Raw genomic sequence first — 24473 nt, 5'->3', positions numbered from 1 at the left:
AGCTCAAAAAGAGAAGTGACGATAGTTTGCGCTATTCGTTTGCACGTCCTTGTGTACTGAAGGTTGGGCCTACTTCATGAAAGCAAGGCATGAGAGCAGAAATGGTTTTATTGACCTCACCGAGAGCATACACCTAGAACAAACAAAATGTCTGAAGGATAGAGGCATTTTCATTTCTTGTTCGATGACGGCCATGGAAAAGACAGCAACCATATTGCAGAAGAGAGCAGCATGTGCAGTTGCTTGCTTTGGGTGAAGCATTCACTAACTCGCTGCCAATAACCCCCGGAGCCGGTGCGAAAGGCGACTCTTGTGTGCCTCGGCTCGTTGGTCTAGGGGTATGATTCTCGCTTAGGGTGCGAGAGGTCCCGGGTTCAAATCCCGGACGAGCCCTTTTTCAGAGGTAAACATACGAATCCTACTCAAAACTCACAATGCCTGACTATTTCTCATTACACTCGCCGCATTGTTGCACAAAATATTTTGAACCTCATAAGAAACATGGATCACCATGCTTTTTCTGCCTTCATGCTTAGTCTGTGTGTGTCCCAGGTGATGCTTTCCCAAGCTGTACTTGCTGGCATTTAGGCATCAGATATTTGTCTGTCGATGCCTGCATAAGTCAATTTTTAATACGTCTAATTGCAAGTATGTTGGCTGATATCTCTGCAGTTTTCACACTTGCTCCTCGCTTTCTGAGTGGCTGCTGATACAGCAGAATAGAAGTAGAGAGAACCCTTGAGAGGAACCTTGCTCTAACAGTAAAACACAGCAAGTGAGTTTCTGTAGTGTAGTGGTCATCACGTTCGCCTAACACGCGAAAGGTCCCCGGTTCGAGACCGGGCAGAAACACTGTGCATGAGCTGCTTTTATGTGCACCCTCTAAAACCTTATTATCTCAATGCAAGCTTAAGAAGAGGCGGTCCTTGAACCCAGCGAGCCATGGGAAACTTCCTTTACTTTTGCAAGACGAAACAAAGTAATCCGCATCCATCAGTGGTCGCTCTTGTGCCTAGCTTTTTTTTTGTCATGCCATGTTGTATTGTGGGGTCTTTACACTTGTGACATTGCTGTGAACGTTGTAAGTGCAAACATTGGCAGGTGCAGTCAGAAGAGTCAGATCTGTGCACACCCAGGGCTGTCAGGATGGCCGAGTGGTCTAAGGCGCCAGACTCAAGAGAGCTTGATCTTCAGTGCAACTGAGACTTCTGGTCTCCTCATGGAGGCGTGGGTTCAAATCCCACTTCTGACAGGTTTCTTTTACACCCTTAAATCGTCCTGTTTTTTGCAGTGCATTCCCCACACACCACAATCTTTGCACGGACCTGTAACATATGACGAGAAATCCACCAACGATCAGGCTGGGCCCTCAATCACAATTCCATGTATTCCTGGAAGGGACACCTCAGGCACACCTTCCGTTAAATTTGCACTCCATCACACAAACTGCCGTGCTGGTTTCTCATTAAGCAGTTGATCCCATCTTTGTTGTGAGGCTCTCCTGCCACCTTTTGGGCGGAGAAGGCACTGTCCCTGTAACAACACAGGCAGACATGTTCAACAGGGCTTCCTGGTTATGTGGGAGGAGCAGATTGTCATTGGTCCCCCCTTGCGAATTTTAATTTACATAAGGAAGACGGAGAGGTATCTGGGAGTAGGCAGTACACACGGACATTGAACTCTATCTTGTGATTTGCAGCCAATTCTAGATTGAGGCAGGAGGAAAGGAGGTGACTTGCCCAAAAATGGCCATCCTGGGAATTCAGCCACCCTGGGGCTCCCAGGTTAGTGTTTCAGTCCTGCGAGCCACTCATATAAATCTCGCCTGATCGAGCCTGATCGAGCGCTGAGTGAGCGTGTTTGAATCCAAGAATCAAATGCCTCTGTCTTAGGAGCAAGAATTGGCAGGCCCTCCCTTGCATCTGGGGTGGAAGTCTATGGGGCAAGTGTCCAGGACTTGCAGAGGAGTACAAGTGCCAGAAAGTGCCACAGTTCTCATCAGCGCCTTTTTTCTGCTCTCTGGCAGCTAGGATATCGACTGATCCCTTCCTTGCAAGAGAGAAAAAAACAACACCTTGAGAGAAAACATGACTTTTTGTGGTTCACATAGAGAGAGAGCAGCCAAATAGCCCTGCTTTGTTAATGAAAGACGCATCAGAAATTGCTTAAAATGCCAACTGGGGAATCAGGCTCGTTGGTCTAGGGGTATGATTCTCGCTTCGGGTGCGAGAGGTCCCGGATTCAAATCCCGGACGAGCCCATGCTGTGGAATTATTTTTAGGCTTCTTATTATATAGGGCCATTTCTTCTTTTCAATGCTATAAGACGCCGTGTATGGTGAGAAAGTTCCTTTCCCTCTACGCTATTTCCCACTTTTGGCGTATAGAATTTCAGTGCCGGACTTCTTTGCAACTGCTTTTCTGGGGTGGACCATCAGTGTAGGAAAATTAAATGCAAAGTGTTTTTCTAGTGTGGTTTCAGGTATGGTTTTAAAATCGCCTTTTGGAATAAAAGGGGTCCTCGTTCCTTTCTTCCAAAGAAAGAGATCGGGTAAGGAGGGTCCAACTTTGAGCTTCATGGACATTGGCCCTTGGTCTGTGCATTCCAGCCCACTACATGCCAAGCAGATTCCTGCAAGCGTGTCTGTTTCTGTAGTGTAGTGGTTATCACGTTCGCTTTACACGCGAAAGGTCCCTGGTTCGAGACCGGGCAGAAAGAGCAGTTTTCTGTTTTTCACACAGTTTGCATTTACTCTCTCAATTTATAGGAAAGCTGAGATAATGGAAGCTGTCTATCCCTCACCAGCGTGACGTACTGTGCTCCAGGGGTATCAGTGACAGCTCAAAAAGAGAAGTGACGATAGTTTGCGCTATTCGTTTGCACGTCCTTGTGTACTGAAGGTTGGGCCTACTTCATGAAAGCAAGGCATGAGAGCAGAAATGGTTTTATTGACCTCACCGAGAGCATACACCTAGAACAAACAAAATGTCTGAAGGATAGAGGCATTTTCATTTCTTGTTCGATGACGGCCATGGAAAAGACAGCAACCATATTGCAGAAGAGAGCAGCATGTGCAGTTGCTTGCTTTGGGTGAAGCATTCACTAACTCGCTGCCAATAACCCCCGGAGCCGGTGCGAAAGGCGACTCTTGTGTGCCTCGGCTCGTTGGTCTAGGGGTATGATTCTCGCTTAGGGTGCGAGAGGTCCCGGGTTCAAATCCCGGACGAGCCCTTTTTCAGAGGTAAACATACGAATCCTACTCAAAACTCACAATGCCTGACTATTTCTCATTACACTCGCCGCATTGTTGCACAAAATATTTTGAACCTCATAAGAAACATGGATCACCATGCTTTTTCTGCCTTCATGCTTAGTCTGTGTGTGTCCCAGGTGATGCTTTCCCAAGCTGTACTTGCTGGCATTTAGGCATCAGATATTTGTCTGTCGATGCCTGCATAAGTCAATTTTTAATACGTCTAATTGCAAGTATGTTGGCTGATATCTCTGCAGTTTTCACACTTGCTCCTCGCTTTCTGAGTGGCTGCTGATACAGCAGAATAGAAGTAGAGAGAACCCTTGAGAGGAACCTTGCTCTAACAGTAAAACACAGCAAGTGAGTTTCTGTAGTGTAGTGGTCATCACGTTCGCCTAACACGCGAAAGGTCCCCGGTTCGAGACCGGGCAGAAACACTGTGCATGAGCTGCTTTTATGTGCACCCTCTAAAACCTTATTATCTCAATGCAAGCTTAAGAAGAGGCGGTCTTTGAACCCAGCGAGCCATGGGAAACTTCCTTTACTTTTGCAAGACGAAACAAAGTAAACCGCATCCATCAGTGGTCGCTCTTGTGAATAGCTTTTTTTTTGTCATGCCATGTTGTATTGTGGGGTCTTTACACTTGTGACATTGCTGTGAACGTTGTAAGTGCAAACATTGGCAGGTGCAGTCAGAAGAGTCAGATCTGTGCACATCCAGGGCTGTCAGGATGGCCGAGTGGTCTAAGGCGCCAGACTCAAGAGAGCTTGATCTTCAGTGCAACTGAGACTTCTGGTCTCCTCATGGAGGCGTGGGTTCAAATCCCACTTCTGACAGGTTTCTTTTACACCCTTAAATCGTCCTGTTTTTTGCAGTGCATTCCCCACACACCACAATCTTTGCACGGACCTGTAACATATGACGAGAAATCCACCAACGATCAGGCTGGGCCCTCAATCACAATTCCATGTATTCCTGGAAGGGACACCTCAGGCACACCTTCAGTTAAATTTGCACTCCATCACACAAACTGCCGTGCTGGTTTCTCATTAAGCAGTTGATCCCATCTTTGTTGTGAGGCTCTCCTGCCACCTTTTGGGCGGAGAAGGCACTGTCCCTGCAACAACACAGGCAGACATGTTCAACAGGGCTTCCTGGTTATGTGGGAGGAGCAGATTGTCATTGGTCCCCCCTTGCGAATTTTAATTTACATAAGGAAGACAGAGAGGTATCTGGGAGTAGGCAGTACACAAGGACATTGAACTCTATCTTGTGATTTGCAGCCAATTCTAGATTGAGGCAGGAGGAAAGGAGGTGACTTGCCCAAAAATGGCCATCCTGGGAATTCAGCCACCCTGGGGCTCCCAGGTTAGTGTTTCAGTCCTGCGAGCCACTCATATAAATCTCGCCTGATCGAGCCTGATCGAGCGCTGAGTGAGCGTGTTTGAATCCAAGAATCAAATGCCTCTGTCTTAGGAGCAAGAATTGGCAGGCCCTCCCTTGCATCTGGGGTGGAAGTCTATGGGGCAAGTGTCCAGGACTTGCAGAAGAGTACAAGTGCCAGAAAGTGCCTGCAGTTCTCATCAGCGCCTTTTTTCTGCTCTCTGGCAGCTAGGATATCGACTGATCCCTTCCTTGCAAGAGTGAAAAAAACAACACCTTGAGAGAAAACATGACTTTTTGTGGTTCACATAGAGAGAGAGCAGCCAAATAGCCCTGCTTTGTTTCTGAAAGACGCATCAGAAATTGCTTAAAATGCCGACTGGGGAATCAGGCTCGTTGGTCTAGGGGTATGATTCTCGCTTCGGGTGCGAGAGGTCCCGGGTTCAAATCCCGGACGAGCCCATGCTGTGGAATTATTTTTAGGCTGCTTATTATATAGGGCCATTTCTTCTTTTCAATGCTATAAGACGCCGTGTATGGTGAGAAAGTTCCTTTCCCTCTACGCTATTTCCCACTTTTGGCGTATAGAATTTCAGTGCCGGACTTCTTTGCAACTGCTTTTCTGGGGTGGACCATCAGTGTAGGAAAATTAAATGCAAAGTGTTTTTCTAGTGTGGTTTCAGGTATGGTTTTAAAATCGCCTTTTGGAATTAAAGGGGTCCTCGTTCCTTTCTTCCAAAGAAAGAGATCGGGTAAGGAGGGTCCAACTTTGAGCTTCATGGACATTGGCCCTTGGTCTGTGCATTCCAGCCCACTACATGCCAAGAAGATTCCTGCAAGCGTGTCTGTTTCTGTAGTGTAGTGGTTATCACGTTCGCTTTACACGCGAAAGGTCCCTGGTTCGAGACCGGGCAGAAACAGCAGCTTTCTGTTTTTCACACAGTTTGCATTTACTCTCTCAATTTATAGGAAAGCTGAGATAATGGAAGCTGTCTATCCCTCACCAGCGTGACGTACTGTGCTCCAGGGGTATCAGTGACAGCTCAAAAAGAGAAGTGACGATAGTTTGCGCTATTCGTTTGCACGTCCTTGTGTACTGAAGGTTGGGCCTACTTCATGAAAGCAAGGCATGAGAGCAGAAATGGTTTTATTGACCTCACCGAGAGCATACACCTAGAACAAACAAAATGTCTGAAGGATAGAGGCATTTTCATTTCTTGTTCGATGACGGCCATGGAAAAGACAGCAACCATATTGCAGAAGAGAGCAGCATGTGCAGTTGCTTGCTTTGGGTGAAGCATTCACTAACTCGCTGCCAATAACCCCCGGAGCCGGTGCGAAAGGCGACTCTTGTGTGCCTCGGCTCGTTGGTCTAGGGGTATGATTCTCGCTTAGGGTGCGAGAGGTCCCGGGTTCAAATCCCGGACGAGCCCTTTTTCAGAGGTAAACATACGAATCCTACTCAAAACTCACAATGCCTGACTATTTCTCATTACATTCGCCGCATTGTTGCACAAAATATTTTGAACCTCATAAGAAACATGGATCACCATGCTTTTTCTGCCTTCATGCTTAGTCTGTGTGTGTCCCAGGTGATGCTTTCCCAAGCTGTACTTGCTGGCATTTAGGCATCAGATATTTGTCTGTCGATGCCTGCATAAGTCAATTTTTAATACGTCTAATTGCAAGTATGTTGGCTGATATCTCTGCAGTTTTCACACTTGCTCCTCGCTTTCTGAGTGGCTGCTGATACAGCAGAATAGAAGTAGAGAGAACCCTTGAGAGGAACCTTGCTCTAACAGTAAAACACAGCAAGTGAGTTTCTGTAGTGTAGTGGTCATCACGTTCGCCTAACACGCGAAAAGTCCCCGGTTCGAGACCGGGCAGAAACACTGTGCATGAGCTGCTTTTATGTGCACCCTCTAAAACCTTATTATCTCAATGCAAGCTTAAGAAGAGGCGGTCCTTGAACCCAGCGAGCCATGGGAAACTTCCTTTACTTTTGCAAGACGAAACAAAGTAATCCGCATCCATCAGTGGTCGCTCTTGTGCCTAGCTTTTTTTTTGTCATGCCATGTTGTATTGTGGGGTCTTTACACTTGTGACATTGCTGTGAACGTTGTAAGTGCAAACATTGGCAGGTGCAGTCAGAAGAGTCAGATCTGTGCACACCCAGGGCTGTCAGGATGGCTGAGTGGTCCAAGGCGCCAGACTCAAGAGAGCTTGATCTTCAGTGCAACTGAGACTTCTGGTCTCCTCATGGAGGCGTGGGTTCAAATCCCACTTCTGACAGGTTTCTTTTACACCCTTAAATCGTCCTGTTTTTTGCAGTGCATTCCCCACACACCACAATCTTTGCACGGACCTGTAACATATGACGAGAAATCCACCAACGATCAGGCTGGGCCCTCAATCACAATTCCATGTATTCCTGGAAGGGACACCTCAGGCACACCTTCCGTTAAATTTGCACTCCATCACACAAACTGCCGTGCTGGTTTCTCATTAAGCAGTTGATCCCATCTTTGTTGTGAGGCTCTCCTGCCACCTTTTGGGCGGAGAAGGCACTGTCCCCGCAACAACACAGGCAGACATGTTCAACAGGGCTTCCTGGTTATGTGGGAGGAGCAGATTGTCATTGGTCCCCCCTTGCGAATTTTAATTTACATAAGGAAGACAGAGAGGTATCTGGGAGTAGGCAGTACACACGGACATTGAACTCTATCTTGTGATTTGCAGCCAATTCTAGATTGAGGCAGGAGGAAAGGAGGTGACTTGCCCAAAAATGGCCATCCTGGGAATTCAGCCACCCTGGGGCTCCCAGGTTAGTGTTTCAGTCCTGCGAGCCACTCATATAAATCTCGCCTGATCGAGCCTGATCGAGCGCTGAGTGAGCGTGTTTGAATCCAAGAATCAAATGCCTCTGTCTTAGGAGCAAGAATTGGCAGGCCCTCCCTTGCATCTGGGGTGGAAGTCTATGGGGCAAGTGTCCAGGACTTGCAGAGGAGTACAAGTGCCAAAAAGTGCCACAGTTCTCATCAGCGCCTTTTTTCTGCTCTCTGGCAGCTAGGATATCGACTGATCCCTTCCTTGCAAGAGAGAAAAAAACAACACCTTGAGAGAAAACATGACTTTTTGTGGTTCACATAGAGAGAGAGCAGCCAAATAGCCCTGCTTTGTTTCTGAAAGACGCATCAGAAATTGCTTAAAATGCCAACTGGGTAATCAGGCTCGTTGGTCTAGGGGTATGATTCTCGCTTCGGGTGCGAGAGGTCCCGGATTCAAATCCCGGACGAGCCCATGCTGTGGAATTATTTTTAGGCTTCTTATTATATAGGGCCATTTCTTCTTTTCAATGCTATAAGACGCCGTGTATGGTGAGAAAGTTCCTTTCCCTCTACGCTATTTCCCACTTTTGGCGTATAGAATTTCAGTGCCGGACTTCTTTGCAACTGCTTTTCTGGGGTGGACCATCAGTGTAGGAAAATTAAATGCAAAGTGTTTTTCTAGTGTGGTTTCAGGTATGGTTTTAAAATCGCCTTTTGGAATAAAAGGGGTCCTCGTTCCTTTCTTCCAAAGAAAGAGATCGGGTAAGGAGGGTCCAACTTTGAGCTTCATGGACATTGGCCCTTGGTCTGTGCATTCCAGCCCACTACATGCCAAGCAGATTCCTGCAAGCGTGTCTGTTTCTGTAGTGTAGTGGTTATCACGTTCGCTTTACACGCGAAAGGTCCCTGGTTCGAGACCGGGCAGAAAGAGCAGTTTTCTGTTTTTCACACAGTTTGCATTTACTCTCTCAATTTATAGGAAAGCTGAGATAATGGAAGCTGTCTATCCCTCACCAGCGTGACGTACTGTGCTCCAGGGGTATCAGTGACAGCTCAAAAAGAGAAGTGACGATAGTTTGCGCTATTCGTTTGCACGTCCTTGTGTACTGAAGGTTGGGTCTACTTCATGAAAGCAAGGAATGAGAGCAGAAATGGTTTTATTGACCTCACCGAGAGCATACACCTAGAACAAACAAAATGTCTGAAGGATAGAGGCATTTTCATTTCTTGTTCGATGACGGCCATGGAAAAGACAGCAACCATATTGCAGAAGAGAGCAGCATGTGCAGTTGCTTGCTTTGGGTGAAGCATTCACTAACTCGCTGCCAATAACCCCCGGAGCCGGTGCGAAAGGCAACTCTTGTGTGCCTCGGCTCGTTGGTCTAGGGGTATGATTCTCGCTTAGGGTGCGAGAGGTCCCGGGTTCAAATCCCGGACGAGCCCTTTTTCAGAGGTAAACATACGAATCCTACTCAAAACTCACAATGCCTGACTATTTCTCATTACACTCGCCGCATTGTTGCACAAAATATTTTGAACCTCATAAGAAACATGGATCACCATGCTTTTTCTGCCTTCATGCTTAGTCTGTGTGTGTCCCAGGTGATGCTTTCCCAAGCTGTACTTGCTGGCATTTAGGCATCAGATATTTGTCTGTCGATGCCTGCATAAGTCAATTTTTAATACGTCTAATTGCAAGTATGTTGGCTGATATCTCTGCAGTTTTCACACTTGCTCCTCGCTTTCTGAGTGGCTGCTGATACAGCAGAATAGAAGTAGAGAGAACCCTTGAGAGGAACCTTGCTCTAACAGTAAAACACAGCAAGTGAGTTTCTGTAGTGTAGTGGTCATCACGTTCGCCTAACACGCGAAAGGTCCCCGGTTCGAGACCGGGCAGAAACACTGTGCATGAGCTGCTTTTATGTGCACCCTCTAAAACCTTATTATCTCAATGCAAGCTTAAGAAGAGGCGGTCTTTGAACCCAGCGAGCCATGGGAAACTTCCTTTACTTTTGCAAGACGAAACAAAGTAAACCGCATCCATCAGTGGTCGCTCTTGTGAATAGCTTTTTTTTTGTCATGCCATGTTGTATTGTGGGGTCTTTACACTTGTGACATTGCTGTGAACGTTGTAAGTGCAAACATTGGCAGGTGCAGTCAGAAGAGTCAGATCTGTGCACATCCAGGGCTGTCAGGATGGCCGAGTGGTCTAAGGCGCCAGACTCAAGAGAGCTTGATCTTCAGTGCAACTGAGACTTCTGGTCTCCTCATGGAGGCGTGGGTTCAAATCCCACTTCTGACAGGTTTCTTTTACACCCTTAAATCGTCCTGTTTTTTGCAGTGCATTCCCCACACACCACAATCTTTGCACGGACCTGTAACATATGACGAGAAATCCACCAACGATCAGGCTGGGCCCTCAATCACAATTCCATGTATTCCTGGAAGGGACACCTCAGGCACACCTTCAGTTAAATTTGCACTCCATCACACAAACTGCCGTGCTGGTTTCTCATTAAGCAGTTGATCCCATCTTTGTTGTGAGGCTCTCCTGCCACCTTTTGGGCGGAGAAGGCACTGTCCCTGCAACAACACAGGCAGACATGTTCAACAGGGCTTCCTGGTTATGTGGGAGGAGCAGATTGTCATTGGTCCCCCCTTGCGAATTTTAATTTACATAAGGAAGACAGAGAGGTATCTGGGAGTAGGCAGTACACAAGGACATTGAACTCTATCTTGTGATTTGCAGCCAATTCTAGATTGAGGCAGGAGGAAAGGAGGTGACTTGCCCAAAAATGGCCATCCTGGGAATTCAGCCACCCTGGGGCTCCCAGGTTAGTGTTTCAGTCCTGCGAGCCACTCAAATAAATCTCGCCTGATCGAGCCTGATCGAGCGCTGAGTGAGCGTGTTTGAATCCAAGAATCAAATGCCTCTGTCTTAGGAGCAAGAATTGGCAGGCCCTCCCTTGCATCTGGGGTGGAAGTCTATGGGGCAAGTGTCCAGGACTTGCAGAAGAGTACAAGTGCCAGAAAGTGCCTGCAGTTCTCATCAGCGCCTTTTTTCTGCTCTCTGGCAGCTAGGATATCGACTGATCCCTTCCTTGCAAGAGTGAAAAAAACAACACCTTGAGAGAAAACATGACTTTTTGTGGTTCACATAGAGAGAGAGCAGCCAAATAGCCCTGCTTTGTTTCTGAAAGACGCATCAGAAATTGCTTAAAATGCCGACTGGGGAATCAGGCTCGTTGGTCTAGGGGTATGATTCTCGCTTCGGGTGTGAGAGGTCACGGGTTCAAATCCCGGACGAGCCCATGCTGTGGAATTATTTTTAGGCTGCTTATTATATAGGGCCATTTCTTCTTTTCAATGCTATAAGACGCCGTGTATGGTGAGAAAGTTCCTTTCCCTCTACGCTATTTCCCACTTTTGGCGTATAGAATTTCAGTGCCGGACTTCTTTGCAACTGCTTTTCTGGGGTGGACCATCAGTGTAGGAAAATTAAATGCAAAGTGTTTTTCTAGTGTGGTTTCAGGTATGGTTTTAAAATCGCCTTTTGGAATAAAAGGGGTCCTCGTTCCTTTCTTCCAAAGAAAGAGATCGGGTAAGGAGGGTCCAACTTTGAGCTTCATTGACATTGGCCCTTGGTCTGTGCATTCCAGCCCACTACATGCCAAGAAGATTCCTGCAAGCGTGTCTGTTTCTGTAGTTTAGTGGTTATCACGTTCGCTTTACACGCGAAAGGTCCCTGGTTCGAGACCGGGCAGAAACAGCAGCTTTCTGTTTTTCACACAGTTTGCATTTACTCTCTCAATTTATAGGAAAGCTGAGATAATGGAAGCTGTCTATCCCTCACCAGCGTGACGTACTGTGCTCCAGGGGTATCAGTGACAGCTCAAAAAGAGAAGTGACGATAGTTTGCGCTATTCGTTTGCACGTCCTTGTGTACTGAAGGTTGGGCCTACTTCATGAAAGCAAGGCATGAGAGCAGAAATGGTTTTATTGACCTCACCGAGAGCATACACCTAGAACAAACAAAATGTCTGAAGGATAGAGGCATTTTCATTTCTTGTTCGATGACGGCCATGGAAAAGACAGCAACCATATTGCAGAAGAGAGCAGCATGTGCAGTTGCTTGCTTTGGGTGAAGCATTCACTAACTCGCTGCCAATAACCCCCGGAGCCGGTGCGAAAGGCGACTCTTGTGTGCCTCGGCTCGTTGGTCTAGGGGTATGATTCTCGCTTAGGGTGCGAGAGGTCCCGGGTTCAAATCCCGGACGAGCCCTTTTTCAGAGGTAAACATACGAATCCTACTCAAAACTCACAATGCCTGACTATTTCTCATTACACTCGCCGCATTGTTGCACAAAATATTTTGAACCTCATAAGAAACATGGATCACCATGCTTTTTCTGCCTTCATGCTTAGTCTGTGTGTGTCCCAGGTGATGCTTTCCCAAGCTGTACTTGCTGGCATTTAGGCATCAGATATTTGTCTGTCGATGCCTGCATAAGTCAATTTTTAATACGTCTAATTGCAAGTATGTTGGCTGATATCTCTGCAGTTTTCACACTTGCTCCTCGCTTTCTGAGTGGCTGCTGATACAGCAGAATAGAAGTAGAGAGAACCCTTGAGAGGAACCTTGCTCTAACAGTAAAACACAGCAAGTGAGTTTCTGTAGTGTAGTGGTCATCACGTTCGCCTAACACGCGAAAGGTCCCCGGTTCGAGACCGGGCAGAAACACTGTGCATGAGCTGCTTTTATGTGCACCCTCTAAAATCTTATTATCTCAATGCAAGCTTAAGAAGAGGCGGTCCTTGAACCCAGCGAGCCATGGGAAACTTCCTTTACTTTTGCAAGACGAAACAAAGTAATCCGCATCCATCAGTGGTCGCTCTTGTGCCTAGCTTTTTTTTTGTCATGCCATGTTGTATTGTGGGGTCTTTACACTTGTGACATTGCTGTGAACGTTGTAAGTGCAAACATTGGCAGGTGCAGTCAGAAGAGTCAGATCTGTGCACACCCAGGGCTGTCAGGATGGCCGAGTGGTCTAAGGCGCCAGACTCAAGAGAGCTTGATCTTCAGTGCAACTGAGACTTCTGGTCTCCTCATGGAGGCGTGGGTTCAAATCCCACTTCTGACAGGTTTCTTTTACACCCTTAAATCGTCCTGTTTTTTGCAGTGCATTCCCCACACACCACAATCTTTGCACGGACCTGTAACATATGACGAGAAATCCACCAACGATCAGGCTGGGCCCTCAATCACAATTCCATGTATTCCTGGAAGGGACACCTCAGGCACACCTTCCGTTAAATTTGCACTCCATCACACAAACTGCCGTGCTGGTTTCTCATTAAGCAGTTGATCCCATCTTTGTTGTGAGGCTCTCCTGCCACCTTTTGGGCGGAGAAGGCACTGTCCCTGCAACAACACAGGCAGACATGTTCAACAGGGCTTCCTGGTTATGTGGGAGGAGCAGATTGTCATTGGTCCCCCCTTGCGAATTTTAATTTACATAAGGAAGACAGAGAGGTATCTGGGAGTAGGCAGTACACACGGACATTGAACTCTATCTTGTGATTTGCAGCCAATTCTAGATTGAGGCAGGAGGAAAGGAGGTGACTTGCCCAAAAATGGCCATCCTGGGAATTCAGCCACCCTGGGGCTCCCAGGTTAGTGTTTCAGTCCTGCGAGCCACTCATATAAATCTCGCCTGATCGAGCCTGATCGAGCGCTGAGTGAGCGTGTTTGAATCCAAGAATCAAATGCCTCTGTCTTAGGAGCAAGAATTGGCAGGCCCTCCCTTGCATCTGGGGTGGAAGTCTATGGGGCAAGTGTCCAGGACTTGCAGAGGAGTACAAGTGCCAAAAAGTGCCACAGTTCTCATCAGCGCCTTTTTTCTGCTCTCTGGCAGCTAGGATATCGACTGATCCCTTCCTTGCAAGAGAGAAAAAAACAACACCTTGAGAGAAAACATGACTTTTTGTGGTTCACATAGAGAGAGAGCAGCCAAATAGCCCTGCTTTGTTTCTGAAAGACGCATCAGAAATTGCTTAAAATGCCAACTGGGGAATCAGGCTCGTTGGTCTAGGGGAATGATTCTCGCTTCGGGTGCGAGAGGTCCCGGATTCAAATCCCGGACGAGCCCATGCTGTGGAATTATTTTTAGGCTTCTTATTATATAGGGCCATTTCTTCTTTTCAATGCTATAAGACGCCGTGTATGGTGAGAAAGTTCCTTTCCCTCTACGCTATTTCCCACTTTTGGCGTATAGAATTTCAGTGCCGGACTTCTTTGCAACTGCTTTTCTGGGGTGGACCATCAGTGTACGAAAATTAAATGCAAAGTGTTTTTCTAGTGTGGTTTCAGGTATGGTTTTAAAATCGCCTTTTGGAATAAAAGGGGTCCTCGTTCCTTTCTTCCAAAGAAAGAGATCGGGTAAGGAGGGTCCAACTTTGAGCTTCATGGACATTGGCCCTTGGTCTGTGCATTCCAGCCCACTACATGCCAAGCAGATTCCTGCAAGTGTGTCTGTTTCTGTAGTGTAGTGGTTATCACGTTCGCTTTACACGCGAAAGGTCCCTGGTTCGAGACCGGGCAGAAAGAGCAGTTTTCTGTTTTTCACACAGTTTGCATTTACTCTCTCAATTTATAGGAAAGCTGAGATAATGGAAGCTGTCTATCCCTCACCAGCGTGACGTACTGTGCTCCAGGGGTATCAGTGACAGCTCAAAAAGAGAAGTGACGATAGTTTGCGCTATTCGTTTGCACGTCCTTGTGTACTGAAGGTTGGGCCTACTTCATGAAAGCAAGGCATGAGAGCAGAAATGGTTTTATTGACCTCACCGAGAGCATACACCTAGAACAAACAAAATGTCTGAAGGATAGAGGCATTTTCATTTCTTGTTCGATGACGGCCATGGAAAAGACAGCAACCATATTGCAGAAGAGAGCAGCATGTGCAGTTGCTTGCTTTGGGTGAAGCATTCACTAACTCGCTGCCAATAACCCCCGGAGCCGGTGCGAAAGGCGACTCTTGTGTGCCTCGGCTCGTTGGTCTAGGGGTATGATTCTCGCTTAGGGTGCGAGAGGTCCCGGGTTCAAATCCCGGACGAGCCCTTTTTCAGAGGTAAACATACGAATCCTACTCAAAACTCACAATGCCTGACTATTTCTCATTACACTCGCCGCATTGTTGCACAAAATATTTTGAACCTCATAAGAAACATGGATCACCATGCTTTTTCTGCCTTCATGCTTAGTCTGTGTGTGTCCCAGGTGATGCTTTCCCAAGCTGTACTTGCTGGCATTTAGGCATCAGATATTTGTCTGTCGATGCCTGCATAAGTCAATTTTTAATACGTCTAATTGCAAGTATGTTGGCTGATATCTCTGCAGTTTTCACACTTGCTCCTCGCTTTCTGAGTGGCTGCTGATACAGCAGAATAGAAGTAGAGAGAACCCTTGAGAGGAACCTTGCTCTAACAGTAAAACACAGCAAGTGAGTTTCTGTAGTGTAGTGGTCATCACGTTCGCCTAACACGCGAAAGGTCCCCGGTTCGAGACCGGGCAGAAACACTGTGCATGAGCTGCTTTTATGTGCACCCTCTAAAACCTTATTATCTCAATGCAAGCTTAAGAAGAGGCGGTCCTTGAACCCAGCGAGCCATGGGAAACTTCCTTTACTTTTGCAAGACGAAACAAAGTAATCCGCATCCATCAGTGGTCGCTCTTGTGCCTAGCTTTTTTTTTGTCATGCCATGTTGTATTGTGGGGTCTTTACACTTGTGACATTGCTGTGAACGTTGTAAGTGCAAACATTGGCAGGTGCAGTCAGAAGAGTCAGATCTGTACACACCCAGGGCTGTCAGGATGGCCGAGTGGTCTAAGGCGCCAGACTCAAGAGAGCTTGATCTTCAGTGCAACTGAGACTTCTGGTCTCCTCATGGAGGCATGGGTTCAAATCCCACTTCTGACAGGTTTCTTTTACACCCTTAAATCGTCCTGTTTTTTGCAGTGCATTCCCCACACACCACAATCTTTGCACGGACCTGTAACATATGACGAGAAATCCACCAACGATCAGGCTGGGCCCTCAATCACAATTCCATGTATTCCTGGAAGGGACACCTCAGGCACACCTTCCGTTAAATTTGCACTCCATCACACAAACTGCCGTGCTGGTTTCTCATTAAGCAGTTGATCCCATCTTTGTTGTGAGGCTCTCCTGCCACCTTTTGGGCGGAGAAGGCACTGTCCCTGCAACAACACAGGCAGACATGTTCAACAGGGCTTCCTGGTTATGTGGGAGGAGCAGATTGTCATTGGTCCCCCCTTGCGAATTTTAATTTACATAAGGAAGACAGAGAGGTATCTGGGAGTAGGCAGTACACACGGACATTGAACTCTATCTTGTGATTTGCAGCCAATTCTAGATTGAGGCAGGAGGAAAGGAGGTGACTTGCCCAAAAATGGCCATCCTGGGAATTCAGCCACCCTGGGGCTCCCAGGTTAGTGTTTCAGTCCTGCGAGCCACTCATATAAATCTCGCCTGATCGAGCCTGATCGAGCGCTGAGTGAGCGTGTTTGAATCCAAGAATCAAATGCCTCTGTCTTAGGAGCAAGAATTGGCAGGCCCTCCCTTGCATCTGGGGTGGAAGTCTATGGGGCAAGTGTCCAGGACTTGCAGAGGAGTACAAGTGCCAAAAAGTGCCACAGTTCTCATCAGCGCCTTTTTTCTGCTCTCTGGCAGCTAGGACATCGACTGATCCCTTCCTTGCAAGAGAGAAAAAAACAACACCTTGAGAGAAAACATGACTTTTTGTGGTTCACATAGAGAGAGAGCAGCCAAATAGCCCTGCTTTGTTTCTGAAAGACGCATCAGAAATTGCTTAAAATGCCAACTGGGGAATCAGGCTCGTTGGTCTAGGGGTATGATTCTCGCTTCGGGTGCGAGAGGTCCCGGATTCAAATCCCGGACGAGCCCATGCTGTGGAATTATTTTTAGGCTTCTTATTATATAGGGCCATTTCTTCTTTTCAATGCTATAAGACGCCGTGTATGGTGAGAAAGTTCCTTTCCCTCTACGCTATTTCCCACTTTTGGCGTATAGAATTTCAGTGCCGGACTTCTTTGCAACTGCTTTTCTGGGGTGGACCATCAGTGTAGGAAAATTAAATGCAAAGTGTTTTTCTAGTGTGGTTTCAGGTATGGTTTAAAATCGCCTTTTGGAATAAAAGGGGTCCTCGTTCCTTTCTTCCAAAGAAAGAGATCGGGTAAGGAGGGTCCAACTTTGAGCTTCATGGACATTGGCCCTTGGTCTGTGCATTCCAGCCCACTACATGCCAAGCAGATTCCGGCAAGTGTGTCTGTTTCTGTAGTGTAGTGGTTATCACGTTCGCTTTACACGCGAAAGGTCCCTGGTTCGAGACCGGGCAGAAAGAGCAGTTTTCTGTTTTTCACACAGTTTGCATTTACTCTCTCAATTTATAGGAAAGCTGAGATAATGGAAGCTGTCTATCCCTCACCAGCGTGATGTACTGTGCTCCAGGGGTATCAGTGACAGCTCAAAAAGAGAAGTGACGATAGTTTGCGCTATTCGTTTGCACGTCCTTGTGTACTGAAGGTTGGGCCTACTTCATGAAAGCAAGGCATGAGAGCAGAAATGGTTTTATTGACCTCACCGAGAGCATACACCTAGAACAAACAAAATGTCTGAAGGATAGAGGCATTTTCATTTCTTGTTCGATGACGGCCATGGAAAAGACAGCAACCATATTGCAGAAGAGAGCAGCATGTGCAGTTGCTTGCTTTGGGTGAAGCATTCACTAACTCGCTGCCAATAACCCCCGGAGCCGGTGCGAAAGGCGACTCTTGTGTGCCTCGGCTCGTTGGTCTAGGGGTATGATTCTCGCTTAGGGTGCGAGAGGTCCCGGGTTCAAATCCCGGACGAGCCCTTTTTCAGAGGTAAACATACGAATCCTACTCAAAACTCACAATGCCTGACTATTTCTCATTACACTCGCCGCATTGTTGCACAAAATATTTTGAACCTCATAAGAAACATGGATCACCATGCTTTTTCTGCCTTCATGCTTAGTCTGTGTGTGTCCCAGGTGATGCTTTCCCAAGCTGTACTTGCTGGCATTTAGGCATCAGATATTTGTCTGTCGATGCCTGCATAAGTCAATTTTTAATACGTCTAATTGCAAGTATGTTGGCTGATATCTCTGCAGTTTTCACACTTGCTCCTCGCTTTCTGAGTGGCTGCTGATACAGCAGAATAGAAGTAGAGAGAACCCTTGAGAGGAACCTTGCTCTAACAGTAAAACACAGCAAGTGAGTTTCTGTAGTGTAGTGGTCATCACGTTCGCCTAACACGCGAAAGGTCCCCGGTTCGAGACCGGGCAGAAACACTGTGCATGAGCTGCTTTTATGTGCACCCTCTAAAACCTTATTATCTCAATGCAAGCTTAAGAAGAGGCGGTCCTTGAACCCAGCGAGCCATGGGAAACTTCCTTTACTTTTGCAAGACGAAACAAAGTAATCCGCATCCATCAGTGGTCGCTCTTGTGCCTAGCTTTTTTTTTGTCATGCCATGTTGTATTGTGGGGTCTTTACACTTGTGACATTGCTGTGAACGTTGTAAGTGCAAACATTGGCAGGTGCAGTCAGAAGAGTCAGATCTGTTTACACCCAGGGCTGTCAGGATGGCCGAGTGGTCTAAGGCGCCAGACTCAAGAGAGCTTGATCTTCAGTGCAACTGAGACTTCTGGTCTCCTCATGGAGGCGTGGGTTCAAATCCCACTTCTGACAGGTTTCTTTTACACCCTTAAATCGTCCTGTTTTTTGCAGTGCATTCCCCACACACCACAATCTTTGCACGGACCTGTAACATATGACGAGAAATCCACCAACGATCAGGCTGGGCCCTCAATCACAATTCCATGTATTCCTGGAAGGGACACCTCAGGCACACCTTCCGTTAAATTTGCACTCCATCACACAAACTGCCGTGCTGGTTTCTCATTAAGCAGTTGATCCCATCTTTGTTGTGAGGCTCTCCTGCCATCTTTTGGGCGGAGAAGGCACTGTCCCTGCAACAACACAGGCAGACATGTTCAACAGGGCTTCCTGGTTATGTGGGAGGAGCAGATTGTCATTGGTCCCCCCTTGCGAATTTTAATTTACATAAGGAAGACAGAGAGGTATCTGGGAGTAGGCAGTACACACGGACATTGAACTCTATCTTGTGATTTGCAGCCAATTCTAGATTGAGGCAGGAGGAAAGGAGGTGACTTGCCCAAAAATGGCCATCCTGGGAATTCAGCCACCCTGGGGCTCCCAGGTTAGTGTTTCAGTCCTGCGAGCCACTCATATAAATCTCGCCTGATCGAGCCTGATCGAGCGCTGAGTGAGCGTGTTTGAATCCAAGAATCAAATGCCTCTGTCTTAGGAGCAAGAATTGGCAGGCCCTCCCTTGCATCTGGGGTGGAAGTCTATGGGGCAAGTGTCCAGGACTTGCAGAGGAGTACAAGTGCCAAAAAGTGCCACAGTTCTCATCAGCGCCTTTTTTCTGCTCTCTGGCAGCTAGGATATCGACTGATCCCTTCCTTGCAAGAGAGAAAAAAACAACACCTTGAGAGAAAACATGACTTTTTGTGGTTCACATAGAGAGAGAGCAGCCAAATAGCCCTGCTTTGTTTCTGAAAGACGCATCAGAAATTGCTTAAAATGCGAACTGGGGAATCAGGCTCGTTGGTCTAGGGGTATGATTCTCGCTTCGGGTGCGAGAGGTCCCGGATTCAAATCCCGGACGAGCCCATGCTGTGGAATTATTTTTAGGCTTCTTATTATATAGGGCCATTTCTTCTTTTCAATGCTATAAGACGCCGTGTATGGTGAGAAAGTTCCTTTCCCTCTACGCTATTTCCCACTTTTGGCGTATAGAATTTCAGTGCCGGACTTCTTTGCAACTGCTTTTCTGGGGTGGACCATCAGTGTAGGAAAATTAAATGCAAAGTGTTTTTCTAGTGTGGTTTCAGGTATGGTTTTAAAATCGCCTTTTGGAATAAAAGGGGTCCTCGTTCCTTTCTTCCAAAGAAAGAGATCGGGTAAGGAGGGTCCAACTTTGAGCTTCATGGACATTGGCCCTTGGTCTGTGCATTCCAGCCCACTACATGCCAAGCAGATTCCTGCAAGTGTGTCTGTTTCTGTAGTGTAGTGGTTATCACGTTCACTTTACACGCGAAAGGTCCCTGGTTCGAGACCGGGCAGAAAGAGCAGTTTTCTGTTTTTCACACAGTTTGCATTTACTCTCTCAATTTATAGGAAAGCTGAGATAATGGAAGCTGTCTATCCCTCACCAGCGTGACGTACTGTGCTCCAGGGGTATCAGTGACAGCTCAAAAAGAGAAGTGACGATAGTTTGCGCTATTCGTTTGCACGTCCTTGTGTACTGAAGGTTGGGCCTACTTCATGAAAGCAAGGCATGAGAGCAGAAATGGTTTTATTGACCTCACCGAGAGCATACACCTAGAACAAACAAAATGTCTGAAGGATAGAGGCATTTTCATTTCTTGTTCGATGACGGCCATGGAAAAGACAGCAACCATATTGCAGAAGAGAGCAGCATGTGCAGTTGCTTGCTTTGGGTGAAGCATTCACTAACTCGCTGCCAATAACCCCCGGAGCCGGTGCGAAAGGCGACTCTTGTGTGCCTCGGCTCGTTGGTCTAGGGGTATGATTCTCGCTTAGGGTGCGAGAGGTCCCGGGTTCAAATCCCGGACGAGCCCTTTTTCAGAGGTAAACATACGAATCCTACTCAAAACTCACAATGCCTGACTATTTCTCATTACACTCGCCGCATTGTTGCACAAAATATTTTGAACCTCATAGGAAACATGGATCACCATGCTTTTTCTGCCTTCATGCTTAGTCGGTGTGTGTCCCAGGTGATGCTTTCCCAAGCTGTACTTGCTGGCATTTAGGCATCAGATATTTGTCTGTCGATGCCTGCATAAGTCAATTTTTAATACGTCTAATTGCAAGTATGTTGGCTGATATCTCTGCAGTTTTCACACTTGCTCCTCGCTTTCTGAGTGGCTGCTGATACACCAGAATAGAAGTAGAGAGAACCCTTGAGAGGAACCTTGCTCTAACAGTAAAACACAGCAAGTGAGTTTCTGTAGTGTAGTGGTCATCACGTTCGCCTAACACGCGAAAGGTCCCCGGTTCGAGACCGGGCAGAAACACTGTGCATGAGCTGCTTTTATGTGCACCCTCTAAAACCTTATTATCTCAATGCAAGCTTAAGAAGAGGCGGTCCTTGAACCCAGCGAGCCATGGGAAACTTCCTTTACTTTTGCAAGACGAAACAAAGTAATCCGCATCCATCAGTGGTCGCTCTTGTGCCTAGCTTTTTTTTTGTCATGCCATGTTGTATTGTGGGGTCTTTACACTTGTGACATTGCTGTGAACGTTGTAAGTGCAAACATTGGCAGGTGCAGTCAGAAGAGTCAGATCTGTACACACCCAGGGCTGTCAGGATGGCCGAGTGGTCTAAGGCGCCAGACTCAAGAAAGCTTGATCTTCAGTGCAACTGAGACTTCTGGTCTCCTCATGGAGGCATGGGTTCAAATCCCACTTCTGACAGGTTTCTTTTACACCCTTAAATCGTCCTGTTTTTTGCAGTGCATTCCCCACACACCACAATCTTTGCACGGACCTGTAACATATGACGAGAAATCCACCAACGATCAGGCTGGGCCCTCAATCACAATTCCATGTATTCCTGGAAGGGACACCTCAGGCACACCTTCCGTTAAATTTGCACTCCATCACACAAACTGCCGTGCTGGTTTCTCATTAAGCAGTTGATCCCATCTTTGTTGTGAGGCTCTCCTGCCACCTTTTGGGCGGAGAAGGCACTGTCCCTGCAACAACACAGGCAGACATGTTCAACAGGGCTTCCTGGTTATGTGGGAGGAGCAGATTGTCATTGGTCCCCCCTTGCGAATTTTAATTTACATAAGGAAGACAGAGAGGTATCTGGGAGTAGGCAGTACACACGGACATTGAACTCTATCTTGTGATTTGCAGCCAATTCTAGATTGAGGCAGGAGGAAAGGAGGTGACTTGCCCAAAAATGGCCATCCTGGGAATTCAGCCACCCTGGGGCTCCCAGGTTAGTGTTTCAGTCCTGCGAGCCACTCATATAAATCTCGCCTGATCGAGCCTGATCGAGCGCTGAGTGAGCGTGTTTGAATCCAAGAATCAAATGCCTCTGTCTTAGGAGCAAGAATTGGCAGGCCCTCCCTTGCATCTGGGGTGGAAGTCTATGGGGCAAGTGTCCAGGACTTGCAGAGGAGTACAAGTGCCAAAAAGTGCCACAGTTCTCATCAGCGCCTTTTTTCTGCTCTCTGGCAGCTAGGATATCGACTGATCCCTTCCTTGCAAGAGAGAAAAAAACAACACCTTGAGAGAAAACATGACTTTTTGTGGTTCACATAGAGAGAGAGCAGCCAAATAGCCCTGCTTTGTTTCTGAAAGACGCATCAGAAATTGCTTAAAATGCCAACTGGGGAATCAGGCTCGTTGGTCTAGGGGTATGATTCTCGCTTCGGGTGCGAGAGGTCCCGGATTCAAATCCCGGACGAGCCCATGCTGTGGAATTATTTTTAGGCTTCTTATTATATAGGGCCATTTCTTCTTTTCAATGCTATAAGACGCCGTGCATGGTGAGAAAGTTCCTTTCCCTCTACGCTATTTCCCACTTTTGGCGTATAGAATTTCAGTGCCGGACTTCTTTGCAACTGCTTTTCTGGGGTGGACCATCAGTGTAGGAAAATTAAATGCAAAGTGTTTTTCTAGTGTGGTTTCAGGTATGGTTTAAAATCGCCTTTTGGAATAAAAGGGGTCCTCGTTCCTTTCTTCCAAAGAAAGAGATCGGGTAAGGAGGGTCCAACTTTGAGCTTCATGGACATTGGCCCTTGGTCTGTGCATTCCAGCCCACTACATGCCAAGCAGATTCCTGCAAGTGTGTCTGTTTCTGTAGTGTAGTGGTTATCACGTTCGCTTTACACGCGAAAGGTCCCTGGTTCGAGACCGGGCAGAAAGAGCAGTTTTCTGTTTTTCACACAGTTTGCATTTACTCTCTCAATTTATAGGAAAGCTGAGATAATGGAAGCTGTCTATCCCTCACCAGCGTGATGTACTGTGCTCCAGGGGTATCAGTGACAGCTCAAAAAGAGAAGTGACGATAGTTTGCGCTATTCGTTTGCACGTCCTTGTGTACTGAAGGTTGGGCCTACTTCATGAAAGCAAGGCATGAGAGCAGAAATGGTTTTATTGACCTCACCGAGAGCATACACCTAGAACAAACAAAATGTCTGAAGGATAGAGGCATTTTCATTTCTTGTTCGATGACGGCCATGGAAAAGACAGCAACCATATTGCAGAAGAGAGCAGCATGTGCAGTTGCTTGCTTTGGGTGAAGCATTCACTAACTCGCTGCCAATAACCCCCGGAGCCGGTGCGAAAGGCGACTCTTGTGTGCCTCGGCTCGTTGGTCTAGGGGTATGATTCTCGCTTAGGGTGCGAGAGGTCCCGGGTTCAAATTCCGGACGAGCCCTTTTTCAGAGGTAAACATACGAATCCTACTCAAAACTCACAATGCCTGACTATTTCTCATTACACTCGCCGCATTGTTGCACAAAATATTTTGAACCTCATAAGAAACATGGATCACCATGCTTTTTCTGCCTTCATGCTTAGTCTGTGTGTGTCCCAGGTGATGCTTTCCCAAGCTGTACTTGCTGGCATTTAGGCATCAGATATTTGTCTGTCGATGCCTGCATAAGTCAATTTTTAATACGTCTAATTGCAAGTATGTTGGCTGATATCTCTGCAGTTTTCACACTTGCTCCTCGCTTTCTGAGTGGCTGCTGATACAGCAGAATAGAAGTAGAGAGAACCCTTGAGAGGAACCTTGCTCTAACAGTAAAACACAGCAAGTGAGTTTCTGTAGTGTAGTGGTCATCACGTTCGCCTAACACGCGAAAGGTCCCCGGTTCGAGACCGGGCAGAAACACTGTGCATGAGCTGCTTTTATGTGCACCCTCTAAAACCTTATTATCTCAATGCAAGCTTAAGAAGAGGCGGTCCTTGAACCCAGCGAGCCATGGGAAACTTCCTTTACTTTTGCAAGACGAAACAAAGTAATCCGCATCCATCAGTGGTCGCTCTTGTGCCTAGCTTTTTTTTTGTCATGCCATGTTGTATTGTGGGGTCTTTACACTTGTGACATTGCTGTGAACGTTGTAAGTGCAAACATTGGCAGGTGCAGTCAGAAGAGTCAGATGTGTGCACACCCAGGGCTGTCAGGATGGCCGAGTGGTCTAAGGCGCCAGACTCAAGAGAGCTTGATCTTCAGTGCAACTGAGACTTCTGGTCTCCTCATGGAGGCGTGGGTTCAAATCCCACTTCTGACAGGTTTCTTTTACACCCTTAAATCGTCCTGTTTTTTGCAGTGCATTCCCCACACACCACAATCTTTGCACGGACCTGTAACATATGACGAGAAATCCACCAACGATCAGGCTGGGCCCTCAATCACAATTCCATGTATTCCTGGAAGGGACACCTCAGGCACACCTTCCGTTAAATTTGCACTCCATCACACAAACTGCCGTGCTGGTTTCTCATTAAGCAGTTGATCCCATCTTTGTTGTGAGGCTCTCCTGCCACCTTTTGGGCGGAGAAGGCACTGTCCCTGCAACAACACAGGCAGACATGTTCAACAGGGCTTCCTGGTTATGTGGGAGGAGCAGATTGTCATTGGTCCCCCCTTGCGAATTTTAATTTACATAAGGAAGACAGAGAGGTATCTGGGAGTAGGCAGTACACACGGACATTGAACTCTATCTTGTGATTTGCAGCCAATTCTAGATTGAGGCAGGAGGAAAGGAGGTGACTTGCCCAAAAATGGCCATCCTGGGAATTCAGCCA

At 47.1% G+C, this 24473-nt stretch overlaps 25 non-coding genes across 25 annotated transcripts; all 25 read left to right on the top strand.

Annotated features, from left to right (window-relative positions):
- The first annotated feature begins 321 nt into the window (after positions 1-321).
- On the top strand, positions 322-393 carry TRNAP-AGG (transfer RNA proline (anticodon AGG)). The gene has a single exon. It is a non-coding gene; the product is annotated as a tRNA-Pro (tRNA).
- A 386-nt stretch (positions 394-779) lies between these two features.
- TRNAV-AAC (transfer RNA valine (anticodon AAC)) lies at positions 780-852 on the top strand. Its single transcript has one exon. It is a non-coding gene; the product is annotated as a tRNA-Val (tRNA).
- Positions 853-1140: 288 nt separating this feature from the next.
- TRNAL-CAA (transfer RNA leucine (anticodon CAA)) lies at positions 1141-1252 on the top strand. The gene is made up of 2 exons: positions 1141-1178; positions 1207-1252. It is a non-coding gene; the product is annotated as a tRNA-Leu (tRNA).
- Positions 1253-3159: 1907 nt separating this feature from the next.
- On the top strand, positions 3160-3231 carry TRNAP-AGG (transfer RNA proline (anticodon AGG)). Its single transcript has one exon. It is a non-coding gene; the product is annotated as a tRNA-Pro (tRNA).
- Positions 3232-3617: 386 nt separating this feature from the next.
- On the top strand, positions 3618-3690 carry TRNAV-AAC (transfer RNA valine (anticodon AAC)). The gene has a single exon. It is a non-coding gene; the product is annotated as a tRNA-Val (tRNA).
- A 288-nt stretch (positions 3691-3978) lies between these two features.
- On the top strand, positions 3979-4090 carry TRNAL-CAA (transfer RNA leucine (anticodon CAA)). Its single transcript has 2 exons — positions 3979-4016; positions 4045-4090. It is a non-coding gene; the product is annotated as a tRNA-Leu (tRNA).
- A 937-nt stretch (positions 4091-5027) lies between these two features.
- TRNAP-CGG (transfer RNA proline (anticodon CGG)) lies at positions 5028-5099 on the top strand. The gene has a single exon. It is a non-coding gene; the product is annotated as a tRNA-Pro (tRNA).
- A 385-nt stretch (positions 5100-5484) lies between these two features.
- TRNAV-UAC (transfer RNA valine (anticodon UAC)) lies at positions 5485-5557 on the top strand. The gene has a single exon. It is a non-coding gene; the product is annotated as a tRNA-Val (tRNA).
- Positions 5558-5998: 441 nt separating this feature from the next.
- On the top strand, positions 5999-6070 carry TRNAP-AGG (transfer RNA proline (anticodon AGG)). Its single transcript has one exon. It is a non-coding gene; the product is annotated as a tRNA-Pro (tRNA).
- Positions 6071-6456: 386 nt separating this feature from the next.
- TRNAV-AAC (transfer RNA valine (anticodon AAC)) lies at positions 6457-6529 on the top strand. Its single transcript has one exon. It is a non-coding gene; the product is annotated as a tRNA-Val (tRNA).
- Positions 6530-8836: 2307 nt separating this feature from the next.
- On the top strand, positions 8837-8908 carry TRNAP-AGG (transfer RNA proline (anticodon AGG)). Its single transcript has one exon. It is a non-coding gene; the product is annotated as a tRNA-Pro (tRNA).
- Positions 8909-9294: 386 nt separating this feature from the next.
- TRNAV-AAC (transfer RNA valine (anticodon AAC)) lies at positions 9295-9367 on the top strand. The gene has a single exon. It is a non-coding gene; the product is annotated as a tRNA-Val (tRNA).
- Positions 9368-9655: 288 nt separating this feature from the next.
- TRNAL-CAA (transfer RNA leucine (anticodon CAA)) lies at positions 9656-9767 on the top strand. Its single transcript has 2 exons — positions 9656-9693; positions 9722-9767. It is a non-coding gene; the product is annotated as a tRNA-Leu (tRNA).
- Positions 9768-11675: 1908 nt separating this feature from the next.
- TRNAP-AGG (transfer RNA proline (anticodon AGG)) lies at positions 11676-11747 on the top strand. The gene has a single exon. It is a non-coding gene; the product is annotated as a tRNA-Pro (tRNA).
- Positions 11748-12133: 386 nt separating this feature from the next.
- Positions 12134-12206, top strand: TRNAV-AAC (transfer RNA valine (anticodon AAC)). The gene has a single exon. It is a non-coding gene; the product is annotated as a tRNA-Val (tRNA).
- Positions 12207-12494: 288 nt separating this feature from the next.
- TRNAL-CAA (transfer RNA leucine (anticodon CAA)) lies at positions 12495-12606 on the top strand. Its single transcript has 2 exons — positions 12495-12532; positions 12561-12606. It is a non-coding gene; the product is annotated as a tRNA-Leu (tRNA).
- A 1907-nt stretch (positions 12607-14513) lies between these two features.
- Positions 14514-14585, top strand: TRNAP-AGG (transfer RNA proline (anticodon AGG)). The gene has a single exon. It is a non-coding gene; the product is annotated as a tRNA-Pro (tRNA).
- A 386-nt stretch (positions 14586-14971) lies between these two features.
- Positions 14972-15044, top strand: TRNAV-AAC (transfer RNA valine (anticodon AAC)). The gene has a single exon. It is a non-coding gene; the product is annotated as a tRNA-Val (tRNA).
- A 2306-nt stretch (positions 15045-17350) lies between these two features.
- Positions 17351-17422, top strand: TRNAP-AGG (transfer RNA proline (anticodon AGG)). Its single transcript has one exon. It is a non-coding gene; the product is annotated as a tRNA-Pro (tRNA).
- Positions 17423-17808: 386 nt separating this feature from the next.
- Positions 17809-17881, top strand: TRNAV-AAC (transfer RNA valine (anticodon AAC)). The gene has a single exon. It is a non-coding gene; the product is annotated as a tRNA-Val (tRNA).
- Positions 17882-18169: 288 nt separating this feature from the next.
- On the top strand, positions 18170-18281 carry TRNAL-CAA (transfer RNA leucine (anticodon CAA)). The gene is made up of 2 exons: positions 18170-18207; positions 18236-18281. It is a non-coding gene; the product is annotated as a tRNA-Leu (tRNA).
- Positions 18282-20188: 1907 nt separating this feature from the next.
- Positions 20189-20260, top strand: TRNAP-AGG (transfer RNA proline (anticodon AGG)). The gene has a single exon. It is a non-coding gene; the product is annotated as a tRNA-Pro (tRNA).
- Positions 20261-20646: 386 nt separating this feature from the next.
- Positions 20647-20719, top strand: TRNAV-AAC (transfer RNA valine (anticodon AAC)). The gene has a single exon. It is a non-coding gene; the product is annotated as a tRNA-Val (tRNA).
- Positions 20720-23483: 2764 nt separating this feature from the next.
- On the top strand, positions 23484-23556 carry TRNAV-AAC (transfer RNA valine (anticodon AAC)). Its single transcript has one exon. It is a non-coding gene; the product is annotated as a tRNA-Val (tRNA).
- Positions 23557-23844: 288 nt separating this feature from the next.
- On the top strand, positions 23845-23956 carry TRNAL-CAA (transfer RNA leucine (anticodon CAA)). Its single transcript has 2 exons — positions 23845-23882; positions 23911-23956. It is a non-coding gene; the product is annotated as a tRNA-Leu (tRNA).
- The last annotated feature ends 517 nt before the right edge of the window (positions 23957-24473 follow it).

Source organism: Triturus cristatus, chromosome 10, assembly GCF_964204655.1.
Source record: "Triturus cristatus chromosome 10, aTriCri1.1, whole genome shotgun sequence".
Taxonomy (NCBI): Eukaryota; Metazoa; Chordata; class Amphibia; order Caudata; family Salamandridae; genus Triturus; species Triturus cristatus.
The sequence above is the reverse complement of the archived record's forward strand: the minus strand, read 5'-3'. Positions and strand labels throughout refer to the sequence as shown.